Source organism: Paramisgurnus dabryanus, chromosome 18 (assembly GCF_030506205.2).
Source record: "Paramisgurnus dabryanus chromosome 18, PD_genome_1.1, whole genome shotgun sequence".
In the NCBI taxonomy this organism is placed as follows: Eukaryota; Metazoa; Chordata; class Actinopteri; order Cypriniformes; family Cobitidae; genus Paramisgurnus; species Paramisgurnus dabryanus.
The window spans coordinates 36,965,155-36,988,110 of NC_133354.1; the positions used below are offsets into that span (position 1 = coordinate 36,965,155).

Sequence of the window (22,956 nt, forward strand, 5' to 3'; positions counted from 1 at the left end):
CTTCCAATATAAGAGGTTCTCGGGAATGGCAATCATCCAAACTAATAAATTATAAAGGCTTTTATAAGAAAATGACAACAGTTAAACAACATAGACAGCGTTGGGCAATACAAAATGCTAATAAATACAAGACAAATTGAAATATTGTACATCCATGTACATTAAACAAGCCAACAAATCTGCCAATGGGCTACGACAATTTTTCTTGAATAAAGTGTTTATATCTAGATTTGTTTCTTACCCCTTTGGCAGATTTATTTGCTTGTTTTAAGCCCAAATTCGCTTAAATTTTGAGTTTTTTTCTCCCTAAAGGCTAGGCTTATTTTCTTAGGGCATTTTGCTCATCAAAAAATGCATCTTATTTTAAGACTTTCTAGATATTTGTACAGTGAAAACAGTTCGAAATAACAAGTAAGAAATGATTTTTGCAATGTATTCATTCATTCGCTACCCTTCATACTACAGCTGTCGAAAAACCACAGCAACGTCGACAGACCTGGAAGCGTAGCTGTATTTGTTTAACTCACAAAGACAACGGGTAAAGTATTTTCTTGATTACCTAAATGACTTGCTGTAAGAAAATAAGTTTAGGTTTAAGGGGGGGAAATACAGTTTAAAGGGATATTTCAATTTATGATGATAATTCTGTCATCATTTACTCATGCATACAGGCTTACAACAACACGAGGATTAGTTTTTTTCTGAGTAACACAAAAGAAGGTATTTTGAGGAATGATGGTAAACCCACAGCAGATAGTCACCATTGACTTCCATAGTAGGAATAAAAAAAATATGATGGAATTTATTAGGTACCATCAACCGTGTGCTAACCATCACTTTGCAAAATATTTTCTTCATCATTTATCACGATACTTCCAAAATATTTTTTCCTACTAAGTCAATATTTCATTATTTGCTTTACAAGCTTAAAAATGATGGTGACATGATTCCATGGTAATCACAAACAGTTAAACAAGTAAAATAATCACCATTACTTTTAAAAGCATTTTGAAAATTGCTTGCTTATGCTGGGAGTAAAGGTATTTCACGCAGTGCGCATCCTCTTTAAAAGGTAATGTATGCTTCTTTTAAAGCTGACACATTTGCCACATTAAAATAACAGAAATGTGTACTGTTTAAACTTTTTGGGGCCGGTGTGTCTGTGTTCTTGGGGCACACATCTACATGTAAAAGCAGAATTGCTTATTATTCTTCTCTATTTCTTGTATAGGTCAATTATGAGTGGAGAACCGTTCACCAAATGAAGACCGCAGCCAGGTGACGGGATTCTGTGGTAATCGCAAACAGGTAAACCAGTTAAATAATCATCATTTATTGTTAAAATAATTTTGAAAATTGAAGTTCTGTGTGTTCTTATTGTACTTTATTTATTTCTGCAGGTAAGCACCATACCGTAAGCTTCATTCCCTTTATAACAGGTAAGGTTCATACTGTTTTATTCTTTTGTACTGTTTTATTCGTACTGTTTTAAATCATTCAGTAAATGCAAAGTTAAACTGATGTGTTTTTAATCTAGATTTAAAAGTGTCTACTGTTGAAGCACATCTGATCTCTTCTGAAAGCTGATAATAACTAAATGCTGATGCACCTTGTTTTGAGTGAACCCTTGTTTTTTCTAAATGACCTGATCCTATTGATCCGAGTAATCGGTTTCATATTCGATTAGCATATCTGTCATGTATTTCGGCCCGTAGCCATGAAGTGGTTTTTAAACAAGTAACAGTACTTTTTTAATCCATTGTCCATTGCAATAATCGGCCCTGCTGGTGATGAAAGCATGAACAAGTTTCTCTAAGTCCTGTCTTGAGACAAAACCTCCAATTCTGGCAATATTTCTGAGATGGTAGTAAAAGCAGAATTCCTTATTATTTTTCTCTATCTCAGGCTCTATGGCATATATGTCATGATTTTATTTGTCTATTTATATGTCTATTTACAAGGACTGCCTTGGCCAAATGTTATTGTTAATTAATATTGAAGCAGTTATTTAACATATTTCCTTTGAGTAGTGATTTGTGTAATGATCCATATATCTATTTTTATGTATATTTTTAACTTAGGAATGTGATTTTAAAGCACATATTTGTTATTGTATGACACCTCTCATGTTATGAAAGTAAAAAATAAATGTATTTTCTGATGTCTTGCATTTCTGTTTTTAAACTGTTAATCCTTATCAAGTGCTATACATTAGAAAGTGGATAAATAACAAAAATGTCACTCCTGACAGCTGATAAATTAATCGTTCTTTATAGCACCACTGAGGTGAGCACTTTTCAAGGCAAGATTCTTTATAGAACCGTATAAAAAGGTTCTATATAGTACCAAAAAAACGGGTTCTGCTATGGTTACAAGCTGAAGAACCCTTATTTGTTACTATTTAGGAGCATTTGTCTTTAGAGTGTTGCGTAGGTTCGAAACTTTCAAACTTTTAACCAAAAAAAAAAAAGGGTCACACGGTTTTATTTGTGGTGTGGACATGAACACGCTGCAGGCATTGAAATGTAATTTGTAATTTATTGTCTCATTTCATATTTAACAAATAGGAAGCAAAGTGCTATTCAATCAGTTTAACTAAACAACTGGTGTTCCTCAATTTTGGGGCCTATGTTGTTCAGTATATCAGTTTTGTTCAGTTTTGTATGTGCATGCAAAAAGCATTCAGCGAGCAAATTAACTGAAGCTTTACCTTCGTGTTTCTTTTTGTATGAGTGATAACTGTTTCTGTATGTATTTGTATGGTTTTTTTACAAGTATAGAGTGAAATACACACGGTGAGTAATGAACGCAGACCTTCAGTGCCGGACCTCTGACCCGCTAACCTCCATCCCGACAGCCAGCGCCTTCTCCGGATGCCATTGCGGTATCGCTTCTCGGCTTTTTGTGTAAGATCGAGTGGACACCGGGGACTACACGTTTAAATGGATTTTTGACCTTCGGCTATGGAAGCGAGGCTTGCTACGTCCACTCCATGCATCGACTCTGGCGTTTTCCGGGGACAAATAAGGTGAGTTTAAAACCAGAGTTTGCTTCTTTTGTGCGTGGTTGCCAGTTTGTTTGCCAATCCGTGGTCCATAATAAGTTCCGCTTCGTGGTTTCTCCATCGCTCAGTACTTTTCTGTGTTTCTATTTTACGTAAAGCTAACACCAAAACGATTGTGGAAAGCGCTATATAGATTGTTCTCAAAGAAAAAACGAGAAACAAACCCATGTGAATATGGGTCAAATTATCTAGGCGGAGCACTTCGTTCAAAGAAAAACGCAACAGAATTGTTTGCGTTGAACAAAGACAATGGTGCGTGCAGACATCGAATGTGTATTGTGGATAAAAAATGGCCAGTGGGGTGGGACAATTTTTCTTGAATTAAGTGTTTATGGGAAAAGTTCACAAATTTTGTCTTACCCTGTAGGCAGATTTATTTGCTTGTTTTAAGCATAAAATAACAGGAGAAGAAATTGTGTAGGGGGAGCAGAGGGGTTTTTTTTTTCGTTCAAAGAAAAGCAGCGTGGCACGAATGAATGTTTGGCTGAAATGCTATCGTAATTTCCCCCTTAATTTTCCTTACAAACATGAAACCAGAGAGAAGGGCCAGTTGGCATCGAATTGCACCTTGTATTCGGTGATTGATTGAGGAAAAATATGCGTATGTGTATATATACACTTGCTTTGTTGAACAGAGACAATGGCCGCGCGTGCTCCAGCGTCACCTATATGCCTATTTCACAAAATGGCGCCTTTGACCGGAAGTAGGGAAAACATCGTTCAGGTTGCACCACTACGATGGCCACTCAATATAGTATGGACTGACAGCTGCTTTGTTTTCTCCTACACATGAATTTACTTGTAAAAATAACAATAACATATATTGTCGATTGGTGTTATATTATTTTTTTTAGCATTTCGTATTATCAAAATATATCATATGTTAGACAGCTGTCAATTTTAAATAAAATAACGAGACATACATAACTATTCGTGTCTGCTCCCGTTTATTGTAATGAGTCTGCACATTTGGAGAAATACTTAGACATTTTACTTCTTATTTCTTTAGACTGAATAATTATTTCTTATTAATTCCAAAGTATGAGACCCGATGATCTAATCGTGGTGTATGTGCTATTCCTCGTTTGTTTGCCTGCATCCATTGCTTTACGGCTTGCTTGTTGCGTTGAAATGCACATTTGATTTCTTTACCAGCATTGGATTTAGACCATTCAATGAGAAGAGTTAACAGCGTTTATTATGATTGATAAGCCCTCAACGGAGAATGAAGTCTGCATACATTAAAAGCCTTATTTTGTTTTTATCGTGTGCCTTCCAAAATGTATGCGACGAAACTTAAATCACGCAAAAAATGAATGGTAACTAGACGTGCTTGTTGTGTGCAGGGAGTGCATTTATTTGTAAACTTTTGCTAAATCAAAATGGTTTATTTGTATTTGCTTTTTACCTGGGTTTTATCAGGTTCGCAGTCGGGACATTTTTAATCCATAGTGTATGGAGTTATCTAGTAGAAAATGATCTGCTGTTTTTTGGTAGAATGTTGTGTGAGCTAAAGAAACGAGGAATAAAACACACACCGCGATTAAAAAAAATCAGATCGCATACTTTGTAATTAAAAATAAATAATAATTAATTTCAAAGAAATAAGAAGTAAAATGTGTAAGTATTCCTCAAAATGTGCTTTGGACTAAGTCCCCCGTCATCACAGCAAACGGGAGCAGACCCGAATAGGTATGTCTAGTTATTTTATTAAAAATTTCCAGCCGTCTGTAAATTCATGTTTGAAAGAAAAAAGTAAATGAATATCTTACTTACTGTTTTTGTCTTGTTTTCTAGTGAATATCTGACAATTCTTAAATGGAGATACATTTACTTGGTAAGCAAAGTGGCTTAAGATATTATGTATTGTAATAGAAAATTGTTATAAAAACGTTTTGTTTTTGCTGGGAATTCTTGTATATATTTCACAGCTATATAATTAATTATAATAACGCACTTTTTGTTGATAAACATGTTAAAAAATACATTAACACAGAATAATGTGGCAACAAATCAAATGTGCATTTAAATGCAACAAGCAGAAAATAAATAAATAAAGCAAATGCACGGAAAAGAAACGAGGAATAAAACAAACACCGCGATTAAAAAAATCAGATCGTATACTTTGTAATAATTGAAATAAATTATAAAAATCAACAGGTTTATATTTAAAACAAGTAAAAAATATCTGCCAGCGGGGTAAGAAAAATAAACTTAATTCTAGTTTCAACTTAATTCAATAATAAACTCAATTTAGGTTTATTTTTCTTACCCCACTGGCAGATATTTTTACTTGTTTTAAGCCTTAACCTATTACATTTTAGAATTTATTTCAGTAAACAAGACTTAAATTCTAAGCCACTTTGCTTATTAAGTAAATGTATCTTGATTTAAGAATTATTTTTTAACTCGAAAACATGAATAAAATACCAAGTAAACGAACAGATTGGGATGTTCAAAACACTTAAACATTTTTTTTTCACTCTACCCGTCATATTACAGCTGTCGAAAAACCACAGCAACGTTGACAGACCTGGAAGCCATGATATATTAGCAGTTTTTAAAATAAGTTAAATCTAGAATCCTTATTGGTTTTAGATACTTAAAAGCAATGAATGATCTTCTTTCTTTTGAATTGATTTGGTATTATGGAGGAGCTCTGTGTCTGGTTATTGAAGATGATTTGGTCTTTGCTCCTATGTTGGCTTATTTTTTGTTATTTCCGTTACTATATATATATATTTTTTTCCCCTTTGTTTTTTCTGATTTGAGGTTATGAAAATGTTTTAATTTGTAATAAAGGTTTTTTGAAAATTCTAAATTCTCTCTCTCTCTCTCTCTCTCTCTCTCTCTCTCTCTCTCTCTCTCTCATGAGCGTGGATCAGTTCCTGCATCAAGGAAAAAATGCGCATCCTGGTAAATTTCAGAAGTTAGACGACTGAGCTGCAGCGGACAGCGTAAGATTTATGAAAACACATTTGAGAAGAAAGGCAAAGCATGTTTCACAGTTAATCCAAGACCATAATGACAATTTTGCGCTCTGTTTCCCGAAGCTCGTGGAGGCGTGGAGCAGCATACACAGTTAAGGTATGTGCGATCTACCGGCATTACCTTTACGATCGACGTATTGGATCTGCAAGCTGCAAGCAAATTAACTGAAGCTTTACTTCATGTTTCTGTTTGGTTAAGCGATGACTGCTTTTTCCCAACAGTTTGTGTGTGTGTTTTCTGCATGGGTTTAGAAAACATGAACTTCTGATCTGCTAGCTCAACGTTCTACCTCTGGGTTATACAATGAGAACGTATAGAGTTAAATGCCCGCTAGCCTCCACCCCAAAAGCCAGCGCCTTCGCCGGCTCCCCCTTTGGCTGCGTCTATTCCGGTATCGCTTCTCGGCCTTTTGGCTAAGATCAAGTGTAGTATCTGTTCTTATCAGTTTAATGTCTGATACGTCTCCTATCCGGGGACTATATGTTAAATGGATTTTTGACCTCCGGAAATGGAAGCGGAGCTTGCTCCTTCCACTCCATGCATCAACATGGTATTGCAGTGTTTCCATGAATGGTGCGCTCCCCTTCTCGGGGACAAATAAGTCAAGTATAAAAAAAGAATTTGCTTCTTCTGTGCGTGAATGACGGTGTTTTTTCTAATCCGTGTGTTTTAAAATTGCTGTGTTTTCGTTGGCTTTATTGGTTTAACGAAAAGCTTGCGTGGAAATGAACACGCTGACAAAGAAATGTTTTTGTAATGTATTTAATTATTTTCTTTACAAGTTTGTGGTGGTGATCCGAGGACGAATTAAACATCCTCGACACAGCTGAAGGTGCAACAAAAGCGAAAGAGGCCGATTGGAATGTTAAAAACACCTGAAAACTTTTTTTCACTACCCTTCATACTACAGCTGTCGAAAAACCACAGCAACGTCGACAGACCTGGAGGCATAGCTGTACTTGTTTAACTCACAACGACAACGGGTAAGTCATTGAGCCCTGTGTTTTTATTTATCCACGTTCTAAAATTGCTATGCTTTCGTTGTTTCTTGATTGCTCTGTACATTTATTTGTTTCTATTCCACGTAAAGTTACTTTGTAATAACGAAACCATATATTTGAATGCGCAATTTAAATCCATTTGATTTAAATTGTTTCACATATTTCACTCTACACGGTTCAACCGGGCTGGAAACGGAATAAAAATAGGGTAGATCTCGAAGAATGTTTGGTCTCAGACGTGGCTTCGTGCGCTTTCCACCTGGTCACACACAGTAATGAAATGTTAGTCGGATGGCCTTCGGGGGCGCCGTCGATGTGATCGGTCACAGGAAGATGCGTCCGTCTGGCCTCAAAGGGTGTCGCTCATACTTACCTGGCAGGGGAGACACCATGATCATGAAGGTGGTTCACCCAGGGCGAGGCTCAGCCATCGCACTCCGGTTGTGCTGACCCTTTGCGAATTCCCCAAATGTGGGAATCTCGACTGCAAAATTTCTGATAGTGGGGGACTGCGTTCGCGCTCTCCCCTGACCTTTGTGTTAAAAATAGATTCTTTTGTCCAAGAGACGTCTAACCACGGCCCAAGAATACATTAGTCATCAAAAAAGCGGCTATTTAACGACTACATAATTTCTAATAGACAGCGAATATGTGTCTAGGCTAAAACAAGGCTTAATTTGGGCTGTCAGTGAAAATCTAATAGACGTTTGACCATTCCAAAAGAATAGACTAGCCATTGAATAGAACCACAATCAAACGGCTACATGTCTAAGAGACAGTCAACAAAATAATGCTTAGATGATTCTTTTCCTTCCAATATAAGAGGTTCTCGGGAATGGCAATCATCCAAACTAATAAATTATAAAGGCTTTTATAAGAAAATGACAACAGTTAAACAACATAGACAGCGTTGGGCAATACAAAATGCTAATAAATACAAGACAAATTGAAATATTGTACATCCATGTACATTAAACAAGCCAACAAATCTGCCAATGGGCTACGACAATTTTTCTTGAATTAAGTGTTTATATCTAGATTTGTTTCTTACCCCTTTGGCAGATTTATTTGCTTGTTTTAAGCCCAAATTCGCTTAAATTTTGAGTTTTTTTCTCCCTAAAGGCTAGGCTTATTTTCTTAGGGCATTTTGCTCATCAAAAAATGCATCTTATTTTAAGACTTTCTAGATATTTGTACAGTGAAAACAGTTCGAAATAACAAGTAAGAAATGATTTTTTGCAATGTATTCATTCATTCGCTACCCTTCATACTACAGCTGTCGAAAAACCACAGCAACGTCGACAGACCTGGAAGCGTAGCTGTATTTGTTTAACTCACAAAGACAACGGGTAAAGTATTTTCTTGATTACCTAAATGACTTGCTGTAAGAAAATAAGTTTAGGTTTAAGGGGGGGAAATACAGTTTAAAGGGATATTTCAATTTATGATGATAATTCTGTCATCATTTACTCATGCATACAGGCTTACAACAACACGAGGATTAGTTTTTTTCTGAGTAACACAAAAGAAGGTATTTTGAGGAATGATGGTAAACCCACAGCAGATAGTCACCATTGACTTCCATAGTAGGAATAAAAAAAATATGATGGAATTTATTAGGTACCATCAACCGTGTGCTAACCATCACTTTGCAAAATATTTTCTTCATCATTTATCACGATACTTCCAAAATATTTTTTCCTACTAAGTCAATATTTCATTATTTGCTTTACAAGCTTAAAAATGATGGTGACATGATTCCATGGTAATCACAAACAGTTAAACAAGTAAAATAATCACCATTACTTTTAAAAGCATTTTGAAAATTGCTTGCTTATGCTGGGAGTAAAGGTATTTCACGCAGTGCGCATCCTCTTTAAAAGGTAATGTATGCTTCTTTTAAAGCTGACACATTTGCCACATTAAAATAACAGAAATGTGTACTGTTTAAACTTTTTGGGGCCGGTGTGTCTGTGTTCTTGGGGCACACATCTACATGTAAAAGCAGAATTGCTTATTATTCTTCTCTATTTCTTGTATAGGTCAATTATGAGTGGAGAACCGTTCACCAAATGAAGACCGCAGCCAGGTGACGGGATTCTGTGGTAATCGCAAACAGGTAAACCAGTTAAATAATCATCATTTATTGTTAAAATAATTTTGAAAATTGAAGTTCTGTGTGTTCTTATTGTACTTTATTTATTTCTGCAGGTAAGCACCATACCGTAAGCTTCATTCCCTTTATAACAGGTAAGGTTCATACTGTTTTATTCTTTTGTACTGTTTTATTCGTACTGTTTTAAATCATTCAGTAAATGCAAAGTTAAACTGATGTGTTTTTAATCTAGATTTAAAAGTGTCTACTGTTGAAGCACATCTGATCTCTTCTGAAAGCTGATAATAACTAAATGCTGATGCACCTTGTTTTGAGTGAACCCTTGTTTTTTCTAAATGACCTGATCCTATTGATCCGAGTAATCGGTTTCATATTCGATTAGCATATCTGTCATGTATTTCGGCCCGTAGCCATGAAGTGGTTTTTAAACAAGTAACAGTACTTTTTTAATCCATTGTCCATTGCAATAATCGGCCCTGCTGGTGATGAAAGCATGAACAAGTTTCTCTAAGTCCTGTCTTGAGACAAAACCTCCAATTCTGGCAATATTTCTGAGATGGTAGTAAAAGCAGAATTCCTTATTATTTTTCTCTATCTCAGGCTCTATGGCATATATGTCATGATTTTATTTGTCTATTTATATGTCTATTTACAAGGACTGCCTTGGCCAAATGTTATTGTTAATTAATATTGAAGCAGTTATTTAACATATTTCCTTTGAGTAGTGATTTGTGTAATGATCCATATATCTATTTTTATGTATATTTTTAACTTAGGAATGTGATTTTAAAGCACATATTTGTTATTGTATGACACCTCTCATGTTATGAAAGTAAAAAATAAATGTATTTTCTGATGTCTTGCATTTCTGTTTTTAAACTGTTAATCCTTATCAAGTGCTATACATTAGAAAGTGGATAAATAACAAAAATGTCACTCCTGACAGCTGATAAATTAATCGTTCTTTATAGCACCACTGAGGTGAGCACTTTTCAAGGCAAGATTCTTTATAGAACCGTATAAAAAGGTTCTATATAGTACCAAAAAAACGGGTTCTGCTATGGTTACAAGCTGAAGAACCCTTATTTGTTACTATTTAGGAGCATTTGTCTTTAGAGTGTTGCGTAGGTTCGAAACTTTCAAACTTTTAACCAAAAAAAAAAAAGGGTCACACGGTTTTATTTGTGGTGTGGACATGAACACGCTGCAGGCATTGAAATGTAATTTGTAATTTATTGTCTCATTTCATATTTAACAAATAGGAAGCAAAGTGCTATTCAATCAGTTTAACTAAACAACTGGTGTTCCTCAATTTTGGGGCCTATGTTGTTCAGTATATCAGTTTTGTTCAGTTTTGTATGTGCATGCAAAAAGCATTCAGCGAGCAAATTAACTGAAGCTTTACCTTCGTGTTTCTTTTTGTATGAGTGATAACTGTTTCTGTATGTATTTGTATGGTTTTTTTACAAGTATAGAGTGAAATACACACGGTGAGTAATGAACGCAGACCTTCAGTGCCGGACCTCTGACCCGCTAACCTCCATCCCGACAGCCAGCGCCTTCTCCGGATGCCATTGCGGTATCGCTTCTCGGCTTTTTGTGTAAGATCGAGTGGACACCGGGGACTACACGTTTAAATGGATTTTTGACCTTCGGCTATGGAAGCGAGGCTTGCTACGTCCACTCCGTGCATCGACTCTGGCGTTTTCCGGGGACAAATAAGGTGAGTTTAAAACCAGAGTTTGCTTCTTTTGTGCGTGGTTGCCAGTTTGTTTGCCAATCCGTGGTCCATAATAAGTTCCGCTTCGTGGTTTCTCCATCGCTCAGTACTTTTCTGTGTTTCTATTTTACGTAAAGCTAACACCAAAACGATTGTGGAAAGCGCTATATAGATTGTTCTCAAAGAAAAAACGAGAAACAAACCCATGTGAATATGGGTCAAATTATCTAGGCGGAGCACTTCGTTCAAAGAAAAACGCAACAGAATTGTTTGCGTTGAACAAAGACAATGGTGCGTGCAGACATCGAATGTGTATTGTGGATAAAAAATGGCCAGTGGGGTGGGACAATTTTTCTTGAATTAAGTGTTTATGGGAAAAGTTCACAAATTTTGTCTTACCCTGTAGGCAGATTTATTTGCTTGTTTTAAGCATAAAATAACAGGAGAAGAAATTGTGTAGGGGGAGCAGAGGGGTTTTTTTTTTCGTTCAAAGAAAAGCAGTGTGGCACGAATGAATGTTTGGCTGAAATGCTATCGTAATTTCCCCCTTAATTTTCCTTACAAACATGAAACCAGAGAGAAGGGCCAGTTGGCATCGAATTGCACCTTGTATTCGGTGATTGATTGAGGAAAAATATGCGTATGTGTATATATACACTTGCTTTGTTGAACAGAGACAATGGCCGCGCGTGCTCCAGCGTCACCTATATGCCTATTTCACAAAATGGCGCCTTTGACCGGAAGTAGGGAAAACATCGTTCAGGTTGCACCACTACGATGGCCACTCAATATAGTATGGACTGACAGCTGCTTTGTTTTCTCCTACACATGAATTTACTTGTAAAAATAACAATAACATATATTGTCGATTGGTGTTATATTATTTTTTTAGCATTTCGTATTATCAAAATATATCATATGTTAGACAGCTGTCAATTTTAAATAAAATAACGAGACATACATAACTATTCGTGTCTGCTCCCGTTTATTGTAATGAGTCTGCACATTTGGAGAAATACTTAGACATTTTACTTCTTATTTCTTTAGACTGAATAATTATTTCTTATTAATTCCAAAGTATGAGACCCGATGATCTAATCGTGGTGTATGTGCTATTCCTCGTTTGTTTGCCTGCATCCATTGCTTTACGGCTTGCTTGTTGCGTTGAAATGCACATTTGATTTCTTTACCAGCATTGGATTTAGACCATTCAATGAGAAGAGTTAACAGCGTTTATTATGATTGATAAGCCCTCAACGGAGAATGAAGTCTGCATACATTAAAAGCCTTATTTTGTTTTTATCGTGTGCCTTCCAAAATGTATGCGACGAAACTTAAATCACGCAAAAAATGAATGGTAACTAGACGTGCTTGTTGTGTGCAGGGAGTGCATTTATTTGTAAACTTTTGCTAAATCAAAATGGTTTATTTGTATTTGCTTTTTACCTGGGTTTTATCAGGTTCGCAGTCGGGACATTTTTAATCCATAGTGTATGGAGTTATCTAGTAGAAAATGATCTGCTGTTTTTTGGTAGAATGTTGTGTGAGCTAAAGAAACGAGGAATAAAACACACACCGCGATTAAAAAAAATCAGATCGCATACTTTGTAATTAAAAATAAATAATAATTAATTTCAAAGAAATAAGAAGTAAAATGTGTAAGTATTCCTCAAAATGTGCTTTGGACTAAGTCCCCCGTCATCACAGCAAACGGGAGCAGACCCGAATAGGTATGTCTAGTTATTTTATTAAAAATTTCCAGCCGTCTGTAAATTCATGTTTGAAAGAAAAAAGTAAATGAATATCTTACTTACTGTTTTTGTCTTGTTTTCTAGTGAATATCTGACAATTCTTAAATGGAGATACATTTACTTGGTAAGCAAAGTGGCTTAAGATATTATGTATTGTAATAGAAAATTGTTATAAAAACGTTTTGTTTTTGCTGGGAATTCTTGTATATATTTCACAGCTATATAATTAATTATAATAACGCACTTTTTGTTGATAAACATGTTAAAAAATACATTAACACAGAATAATGTGGCAACAAATCAAATGTGCATTTAAATGCAACAAGCAGAAAATAAATAAATAAAGCAAATGCATGGAAAAGAAACGAGGAATAAAACAAACACCGCGATTAAAAAAATCAGATCGCATACTTTGTAATTGAAAATAAATAATAATTAATTCCAAAGAAATAAGAAGTAAAATGTGTAAGTATTCCTCAAAATGTGCTTTGGACTAAGTCCCCGTCATCACAGCAAACGGGAGCAGACCCGAATAGGTATGTCTAGTTATTTTATTTAAAATTTCCAGCCGTCTGTAAATTCATGTTTGAAAGAAAAAAGTAAATGAATATCTTACTTACTGTTTTTGTCTTGTTTTCTTGTGAATATCTGACAATTCTTAAATGGAGATACATTTACTTGGTAAGCAAAGTGGCGTAAGATATTATGTATTGTAATAGAAAATTGTTATAAAAGCGTTTTGTGTTTGCTGGGAATTCACAGCCATATAATTAATTATAATAACGCACTTTTTGTTTATAAACATGTTAAAAAATACATTTAACACAGAATAATGTGGCAACAAATCAAACGTGCATTTAAATGCAACAAGCAAAAATAAATAAATAAAGCAAATGCACGGAAAAGAAACGAGGAATAAAACAAACACCGCGATTAAAAAATCAGATCGTATACTTTGTAATAATTGAAATAAATTATAAAAATCAACAGGTTTATATTTAAAACAAGTAAAAAATATCTGCCAGCGGGGTAAGAAAAATAAACTTAATTCTAGTTTCAACTTAATTCAATAATAAACTCAATTTAGGTTTATTTTTCTTACCCCACTGGCAGATATTTTTACTTGTTTTAAGCCTTAACCTATTACATTTTAGAATTTATTTCAGTAAACAAGACTTAAATTCTAAGCCACTTTGCTTATTAAGTAAATGTATCTTGATTTAAGAATTATTTTTTAACTCGAAAACATGAATAAAATACTAAGTAAACGAACAGATTGGGATGTTCAAAACACTTAAACATTTTTTTTTTCACTCTACCCGTCATATTACAGCTGTCGAAAAACCACAGCAACGTTGACAGACCTGGAAGCCATGATATATTAGCAGTTTTTAAAATAAGTTAAATCTAGAATCCTTATTGGTTTTAGATACTTAAAAGCAATGAATGATCTTCTTTCTTTTGAATTGATTTGGTATTATGGAGGAGCTCTGTGTCTGGTTATTGAAGATGATTTGGTCTTTGCTCCTATGTTGGCTTATTTTTTGTTATTTCCGTTACTATATATATATTTTTTTTTCCCCTTTGTTTTTTCTGATTTGAGGTTATGAAAATGTTTTAATTTGTAATAAAGGTTTTTTGAAAATTCTAAATTCTCTCTCTCTCTCTCTCTCTCTCTCTCTCTCTCTCTCTCTCTCTCTCTCTCTCTCTCTCATGAGCGTGGATCAGTTCCTGCATCAAGGAAAAAATGCGCATCCTGGTAAATTTTAGAAGTTAGACGACTGAGCTGCAGCGGACAGCGTAAGATTTATGAAAACACATTTGAGAAGAAAGGCAAAGCATGTTTCACAGTTAATCCAAGACCATAATGACAATTTTGCGCTCTGTTTCCCGAAGCTCGTGGAGGCGTGGAGCAGCATACACAGTTAAGGTATGTGCGATCTACCGGCATTACCTTTACGATCGACGTATTGGATCTGCAAGCTGCAAGCAAATTAACTGAAGCTTTACTTCATGTTTCTGTTTGGTTAAGCGATGACTGCTTTTTCCCAACAGTTTGTGTGTGTGTTTTCTGCATGGGTTTAGAAAACATGAACTTCTGATCTGCTAGCTCAACGTTCTACCTCTGGGTTATACAATGAGAACGTATAGAGTTAAATGCCCGCTAGCCTCCACCCCAAAAGCCAGCGCCTTCGCCGGCTCCCCCTTTGGCTGCGTCTATTCCGGTATCGCTTCTCGGCCTTTTGGCTAAGATCAAGTGTAGTATCTGTTCTTATCAGTTTAATGTCTGATACGTCTCCTATCCGGGGACTATATGTTAAATGGATTTTTGACCTTCGGAAATGGAAGCGGAGCTTGCTCCTTCCACTCCATGCATCAACATGGTATTGCAGTGTTTCCATGAATGGTGCGCTCCCCTTCTCGGGGACAAATAAGTCAAGTATAAAAAAAGAATTTGCTTCTTCTGTGCGTGAATGACGGTGTTTTTTCTAATCCGTGTGTTTTAAAATTGCTGTGTTTTCGTTGGCTTTATTGGTTTAACGAAAAGCTTGCGTGGAAATGAACACGCTGACAAAGAAATGTTTTTGTAATGTATTTAATTATTTTCTTTACAAGTTTGTGGTGGTGATCCGAGGACGAATTAAACATCCTCGACACAGCTGAAGGTGCAACAAAAGCGAAAGAGGCCGATTGGAATGTTAAAAACACCTGAAAACTTTTTTTCACTACCCTTCATACTACAGCTGTCGAAAAACCACAGCAACGTCGACAGACCTGGAGGCATAGCTGTACTTGTTTAACTCACAACGACAACGGGTAAGTCATTGAGCCCTGTGTTTTTATTTATCCACGTTCTAAAATTGCTATGCTTTCGTTGTTTCTTGATTGCTCTGTACATTTATTTGTTTCTATTCCACGTAAAGTTACTTTGTAATAACGAAACCATATATTTGAATGCGCAATTTAAATCCATTTGATTTAAATTGTTTCACATATTTCACTCTACACGGTTCAACCGGGCTGGAAACGGAATAAAAATAGGGTAGATCTCGAAGAATGTTTGGTCTCAGACGTGGCTTCGTGCGCTTTCCACCTGGTCACACACAGTAATGAAATGTTAGTCGGATGGCCTTCGGGGGCGCCGTCGATGTGATCGGTCACAGGAAGATGCGTCCGTCTGGCCTCAAAGGGTGTCGCTCATACTTACCTGGCAGGGGAGACACCATGATCATGAAGGTGGTTCACCCAGGGCGAGGCTCAGCCATCGCACTCCGGTTGTGCTGACCCTTTGCGAATTCCCCAAATGTGGGAATCTCGACTGCAAAATTTCTGATAGTGGGGGACTGCGTTCGCGCTCTCCCCTGACCTTTGTGTTAAAAATAGATTCTTTTGTCCAAGAGACGTCTAACCACGGCCCAAGAATACATTAGTCATCAAAAAAGCGGCTATTTAACGACTACATAATTTCTAATAGACAGCGAATATGTGTCTAGGCTAAAACAAGGCTTAATTTGGGCTGTCAGTGAAAATCTAATAGACGTTTGACCATTCCAAAAGAATAGACTAGCCATTGAATAGAACCACAATCAAACGGCTACATGCCTAAGAGACAGTCAACAAAATAATGCTTAGATGATTCTTTTCCTTCCAATATAAGAGGTTCTCGGGAATGGCAATCATCCAAACTAATAAATTATAAAGGCTTTTATAAGAAAATGACAACAGTTAAACAACATAGACAGCGTTGGGCAATACAAAATGCTAATAAATACAAGACAAATTGAAATATTGTACATCCATGTACATTAAACAAGCCAACAAATCTGCCAATGGGCTACGACAATTTTTCTTGAATAAAGTGTTTATATCTAGATTTGTTTCTTACCCCTTTGGCAGATTTATTTGCTTGTTTTAAGCCCAAATTCGCTTAAATTTTGAGTTTTTTTCTCCCTAAAGGCTAGGCTTATTTTCTTAGGGCATTTTGCTCATCAAAAAATGCATCTTATTTTAAGACTTTCTAGATATTTGTACAGTGAAAACAGTTCGAAATAACAAGTAAGAAATGATTTTTGCAATGTATTCATTCATTCGCTACCCTTCATACTACAGCTGTCGAAAAACCACAGCAACGTCGACAGACCTGGAAGCGTAGCTGTATTTGTTTAACTCACAAAGACAACGGGTAAAGTATTTTCTTGATTACCTAAATGACTTGCTGTAAGAAAATAAGTTTAGGTTTAAGGGGGGGAAATACAGTTTAAAGGGATATTTCAATTTATGATGATAATTCTGTCATCATTTACTCATGCATACAGGCTTACAACAACACGAGGATTAGTTTTTTTCTGAGTAACACAAAAGAAGGTATTTTGAGGAATGATGGTAAACCCACAGCAGATAGTCACCATTGACTTCCATAGTAGGAATAAAAAAAATATGATGGAATTTATTAGGTACCATCAACCGTGTGCTAACCATCACTTTGCAAAATATTTTCTTCATCATTTATCACGATACTTCCAAAATATTTTTTCCTACTAAGTCAATATTTCATTATTTGCTTTACAAGCTTAAAAATGATGGTGACATGATTCCATGGTAATCACAAACAGTTAAACAAGTAAAATAATCACCATTACTTTTAAAAGCATTTTGAAAATTGCTTGCTTATGCTGGGAGTAAAGGTATTTCACGCAGTGCGCATCCTCTTTAAAAGGTAATGTATGCTTCTTTTAAAGCTGACACATTTGCCACATTAAAATAACAGAAATGTGTACTGTTTAAACTTTTTGGGGCCGGTGTGTCTGTGTTCTTGGGGCACACATCTACATGTAAAAGCAGAATTGCTTATTATTCTTCTCTATTTCTTGTATAGGTCAATTATGAGTGGAGAACCGTTCACCAAATGAAGACCGCAGCCAGGTGACGGGATTCTGTGGTAATCGCAAACAGGTAAACCAGTTAAATAATCATCATTTATTGTTAAAATAATTTTGAAAATTGAAGTTCTGTGTGTTCTTATTGTACTTTATTTATTTCTGCAGGTAAGCACCATACCGTAAGCTTCATTCCCTTTATAACAGGTAAGGTTCATACTGTTTTATTCTTTTGTACTGTTTTATTCGTACTGTTTTAAATCATTCAGTAAATGCAAAGTTAAACTGATGTGTTTTTAATCTAGATTTAAAAGTGTCTACTGTTGAAGCACATCTGATCTCTTCTGAAAGCTGATAATAACTAAATGCTGATGCACCTTGTTTTGAGTGAACCCTTGTTTTTTCTAAATGACCTGATCCTATTGATCCGAGTAATCGGTTTCATATTCGATTAGCATATCTGTCATGTATTTCGGCCCGTAGCCATGAAGTGGTTTTTAAACAAGTAACAGTACTTTTTTAATCCATTGTCCATTGCAATAATCGGCCCTGCTGGTGATGAAAGCATGAACAAGTTTCTCTAAGTCCTGTCTTGAGACAAAACCTCCAATTCTGGCAATATTTCTGAGATGGTAGTAAAAGCAGAATTCCTTATTATTTTTCTCTATCTCAGGCTCTATGGCATATATGTCATGATTTTATTTGTCTATTTATATGTCTATTTACAAGGACTGCCTTGGCCAAATGTTATTGTTAATTAATATTGAAGCAGTTATTTAACATATTTCCTTTGAGTAGTGATTTGTGTAATGATCCATATATCTATTTTTATGTATATTTTTAACTTAGGAATGTGATTTTAAAGCACATATTTGTTATTGTATGACACCTCTCATGTTATGAAAGTAAAAAATAAATGTATTTTCTGATGTCTTGCATTTCTGTTTTTAAACTGTTAATCCTTATCAAGTGCTATACATTAGAAAGTGGATAAATAACAAAAATGTCACTCCTGACAGCTGATAAATTAATCGTTCTTTATAGCACCACTGAGGTGAGCACTTTTCAAGGCAAGATTCTTTATAGAACCGTATAAAAAGGTTCTATATAGTACCAAAAAAACGGGTTCTGCTATGGTTACAAGCTGAAGAACCCTTATTTGTTACTATTTAGGAGCATTTGTCTTTAGAGTGTTGCGTAGGTTCGAAACTTTCAAACTTTTAACCAAAAAAAAAAAAGGGTCACACGGTTTTATTTGTGGTGTGGACATGAACACGCTGCAGGCATTGAAATGTAATTTGTAATTTATTGTCTCATTTCATATTTAACAAATAGGAAGCAAAGTGCTATTCAATCAGTTTAACTAAACAACTGGTGTTCCTCAATTTTGGGGCCTATGTTGTTCAGTATATCAGTTTTGTTCAGTTTTGTATGTGCATGCAAAAAGCATTCAGCGAGCAAATTAACTGAAGCTTTACCTTCGTGTTTCTTTTTGTATGAGTGATAACTGTTTCTGTATGTATTTGTATGGTTTTTTTACAAGTATAGAGTGAAATACACACGGTGAGTAATGAACGCAGACCTTCAGTGCCGGACCTCTGACCCGCTAACCTCCATCCCGACAGCCAGCGCCTTCTCCGGATGCCATTGCGGTATCGCTTCTCGGCTTTTTGTGTAAGATCGAGTGGACACCGGGGACTACACGTTTAAATGGATTTTTGACCTTCGGCTATGGAAGCGAGGCTTGCTACGTCCACTCCGTGCATCGACTCTGGCGTTTTCCGGGGACAAATAAGGTGAGTTTAAAACCAGAGTTTGCTTCTTTTGTGCGTGGTTGCCAGTTTGTTTGCCAATCCGTGGTCCATAATAAGTTCCGCTTCGTGGTTTCTCCATCGCTCAGTACTTTTCTGTGTTTCTATTTTACGTAAAGCTAACACCAAAACGATTGTGGAAAGCGCTATATAGATTGTTCTCAAAGAAAAAACGAGAAACAAACCCATGTGAATATGGGTCAAATTATCTAGGCGGAGCACTTCGTTCAAAGAAAAACGCAACAGAATTGTTTGCGTTGAACAAAGACAATGGTGCGTGCAGACATCGAATGTGTATTGTGGATAAAAAATGGCCAGTGGGGTGGGACAATTTTTCTTGAATTAAGTGTTTATGGGAAAAGTTCACAAATTTTGTCTTACCCTGTAGGCAGATTTATTTGCTTGTTTTAAGCATAAAATAACAGGAGAAGAAATTGTGTAGGGGGAGCAGAGGGGTTTTTTTTTTCGTTCAAAGAAAAGCAGCGTGGCACGAATGAATGTTTGGCTGAAATGCTATCGTAATTTCCCCCTTAATTTTCCTTACAAACATGAAACCAGAGAGAAGGGCCAGTTGGCATCGAATTGCACCTTGTATTCGGTGATTGATTGAGGAAAAATATGCGTATGTGTATATATACACTTGCTTTGTTGAACAGAGACAATGGCCGCGCGTGCTCCAGCGTCACCTATATGCCTATTTCACAAAATGGCGCCTTTGACCGGAAGTAGGGAAAACATCGTTCAGGTTGCACCACTACGATGGCCACTCAATATAGTATGGACTGACAGCTGCTTTGTTTTCTCCTACACATGAATTTACTTGTAAAAATAACAATAACATATATTGTCGATTGGTGTTATATTATTTTTTTAGCATTTCGTATTATCAAAATATATCATATGTTAGACAGCTGTCAATTTTAAATAAAATAACGAGACATACATAACTATTCGTGTCTGCTCCCGTTTATTGTAATGAGTCTGCACATTTGGAGAAATACTTAGACATTTTACTTCTTATTTCTTTAGACTGAATAATTATTTCTTATTAATTCCAAAGTATGAGACCCGATGATCTAATCGTGGTGTATGTGCTATTCCTCGTTTGTTTGCCTGCATCCATTGCTTTACGGCTTGCTTGTTGCGTTGAAATGCACATTTGATTTCTTTACCAGCATTGGATTTAGACCATTCAATGAGAAGAGTTAACAGCGTTTATTATGATTGATAAGCCCTCAACGGAGAATGAAGTCTGCATACATTAAAAGCCTTATTTTGTTTTTATCGTGTGCCTTCCAAAATGTATGCGACGAAACTTAAATCACGCAAAAAATGAATGGTAACTAGACGTGCTTGTTGTGTGCAGGGAGTGCATTTATTTGTAAACTTTTGCTAAATCAAAATGGTTTATTTGTATTTGCTTTTTACCTGGGTTTTATCAGGTTCGCAGTCGGGACATTTTTAATCCATAGTGTATGGAGTTATCTAGTAGAAAATGATCTGCTGTTTTTTGGTAGAATGTTGTGTGAGCTAAAGAAACGAGGAATAAAACACACACCGCGATTAAAAAAAATCAGATCGCATACTTTGTAATTAAAAATAAATAATAATTAATTTCAAAGAAATAAGAAGTAAAATGTGTAAGTATTCCTCAAAATGTGCTTTGGACTAAGTCCCCCGTCATCACAGCAAACGGGAGCAGACCCGAATAGGTATGTCTAGTTATTTTATTAAAAATTTCCAGCCGTCTGTAAATTCATGTTTGAAAGAAAAAAGTAAATGAATATCTTACTTACTGTTTTTGTCTTGTTTTCTAGTGAATATCTGACAATTCTTAAATGGAGATACATTTACTTGGTAAGCAAAGTGGCTTAAGATATTATGTATTGTAATAGAAAATTGTTATAAAAACGTTTTGTTTTTGCTGGGAATTCTTGTATATATTTCACAGCTATATAATTAATTATAATAACGCACTTTTTGTTGATAAACATGTTAAAAAATACATTAACACAGAATAATGTGGCAACAAATCAAATGTGCATTTAAATGCAACAAGCAGAAAATAAATAAATAAAGCAAATGCATGGAAAAGAAACGAGGAATAAAACAAACACCGCGATTAAAAAAATCAGATCGCATACTTTGTAATTGAAAATAAATAATAATTAATTCCAAAGAAATAAGAAGTAAAATGTGTAAGTATTCCTCAAAATGTGCTTTGGACTAAGTCCCCGTCATCACAGCAAACGGGAGCAGACCCGAATAGGTATGTCTAGTTATTTTATTTAAAATTTCCAGCCGTCTGTAAATTCATGTTTGAAAGAAAAAAGTAAATGAATATCTTACTTACTGTTTTTGTCTTGTTTTCTTGTGAATATCTGACAATTCTTAAATGGAGATACATTTACTTGGTAAGCAAAGTGGCGTAAGATATTATGTATTGTAATAGAAAATTGTTATAAAAGCGTTTTGTGTTTGCTGGGAATTCACAGCCATATAATTAATTATAATAACGCACTTTTTGTTTATAAACATGTTAAAAAATACATTAACACAGAATAATGTGGCAACAAATCAAACGTGCATTTAAATGCAACAAGCAAAAATAAATAAATAAAGCAAATGCACGGAAAAGAAACGAGGAATAAAACAAACACCGCGATTAAAAAATCAGATCGTATACTTTGTAATAATTGAAATAAATTATAAAAATCAACAGGTTTATATTTAAAACAAGTAAAAAATATCTGCCAGCGGGGTAAGAAAAATAAACTTAATTCTAGTTTCAACTTAATTCAATAATAAACTCAATTTAGGTTTATTTTTCTTACCCCACTGGCAGATATTTTTACTTGTTTTAAGCCTTAACCTATTACATTTTAGAATTTATTTCAGTAAACAAGACTTAAATTCTAAGCCACTTTGCTTATTAAGTAAATGTATCTTGATTTAAGAATTATTTTTTAACTCGAAAACATGAATAAAATACTAAGTAAACGAACAGATTGGGATGTTCAAAACACTTAAACATTTTTTTTTTCACTCTACCCGTCATATTACAGCTGTCGAAAAACCACAGCAACGTTGACAGACCTGGAAGCCATGATATATTAGCAGTTTTTAAAATAAGTTAAATCTAGAATCCTTATTGGTTTTAGATACTTAAAAGCAATGAATGATCTTCTTTCTTTTGAATTGATTTGGTATTATGGAGGAGCTCTGTGTCTGGTTATTGAAGATGATTTGGTCTTTGCTCCTATGTTGGCTTATTTTTTGTTATTTCCGTTACTATATATATATTTTTTTTTCCCCTTTGTTTTTTCTGATTTGAGGTTATGAAAATGTTTTAATTTGTAATAAAGGTTTTTTGAAAATTCTAAATTCTCTCTCTCTCTCTCTCTCTCTCTCTCTCTCTCTCTCTCTCTCTCTCTCTCTCTCTCTCATGAGCGTGGATCAGTTCCTGCATCAAGGAAAAAATGCGCATCCTGGTAAATTTTAGAAGTTAGACGACTGAGCTGCAGCGGACAGCGTAAGATTTATGAAAACACATTTGAGAAGAAAGGCAAAGCATGTTTCACAGTTAATCCAAGACCATAATGACAATTTTGCGCTCTGTTTCCCG

General features: G+C 35.3%; 4 non-coding genes across 4 annotated transcripts; all 4 read left to right on the forward strand.

The window, feature by feature from the left end:
- Window positions 1-6,448: 6,448 nt before the first annotated feature.
- Window positions 6,449-6,639, forward strand: LOC135753211 (U2 spliceosomal RNA). Its single transcript, XR_010533519.1, has one exon. It is a non-coding gene; the product is annotated as a U2 spliceosomal RNA (small nuclear RNA).
- Window positions 6,640-7,421: 782 nt separating this feature from the next.
- On the forward strand, window positions 7,422-7,586 carry LOC135753190 (U1 spliceosomal RNA). The gene has a single exon (XR_010533498.1). It is a non-coding gene; the product is annotated as a U1 spliceosomal RNA (small nuclear RNA).
- Window positions 7,587-14,870: 7,284 nt separating this feature from the next.
- On the forward strand, window positions 14,871-15,061 carry LOC135753206 (U2 spliceosomal RNA). Its single transcript, XR_010533514.1, has one exon. It is a non-coding gene; the product is annotated as a U2 spliceosomal RNA (small nuclear RNA).
- Window positions 15,062-15,843: 782 nt separating this feature from the next.
- On the forward strand, window positions 15,844-16,008 carry LOC135753191 (U1 spliceosomal RNA). Its single transcript, XR_010533499.1, has one exon. It is a non-coding gene; the product is annotated as a U1 spliceosomal RNA (small nuclear RNA).
- Window positions 16,009-22,956: the final 6,948 nt, after the last annotated feature.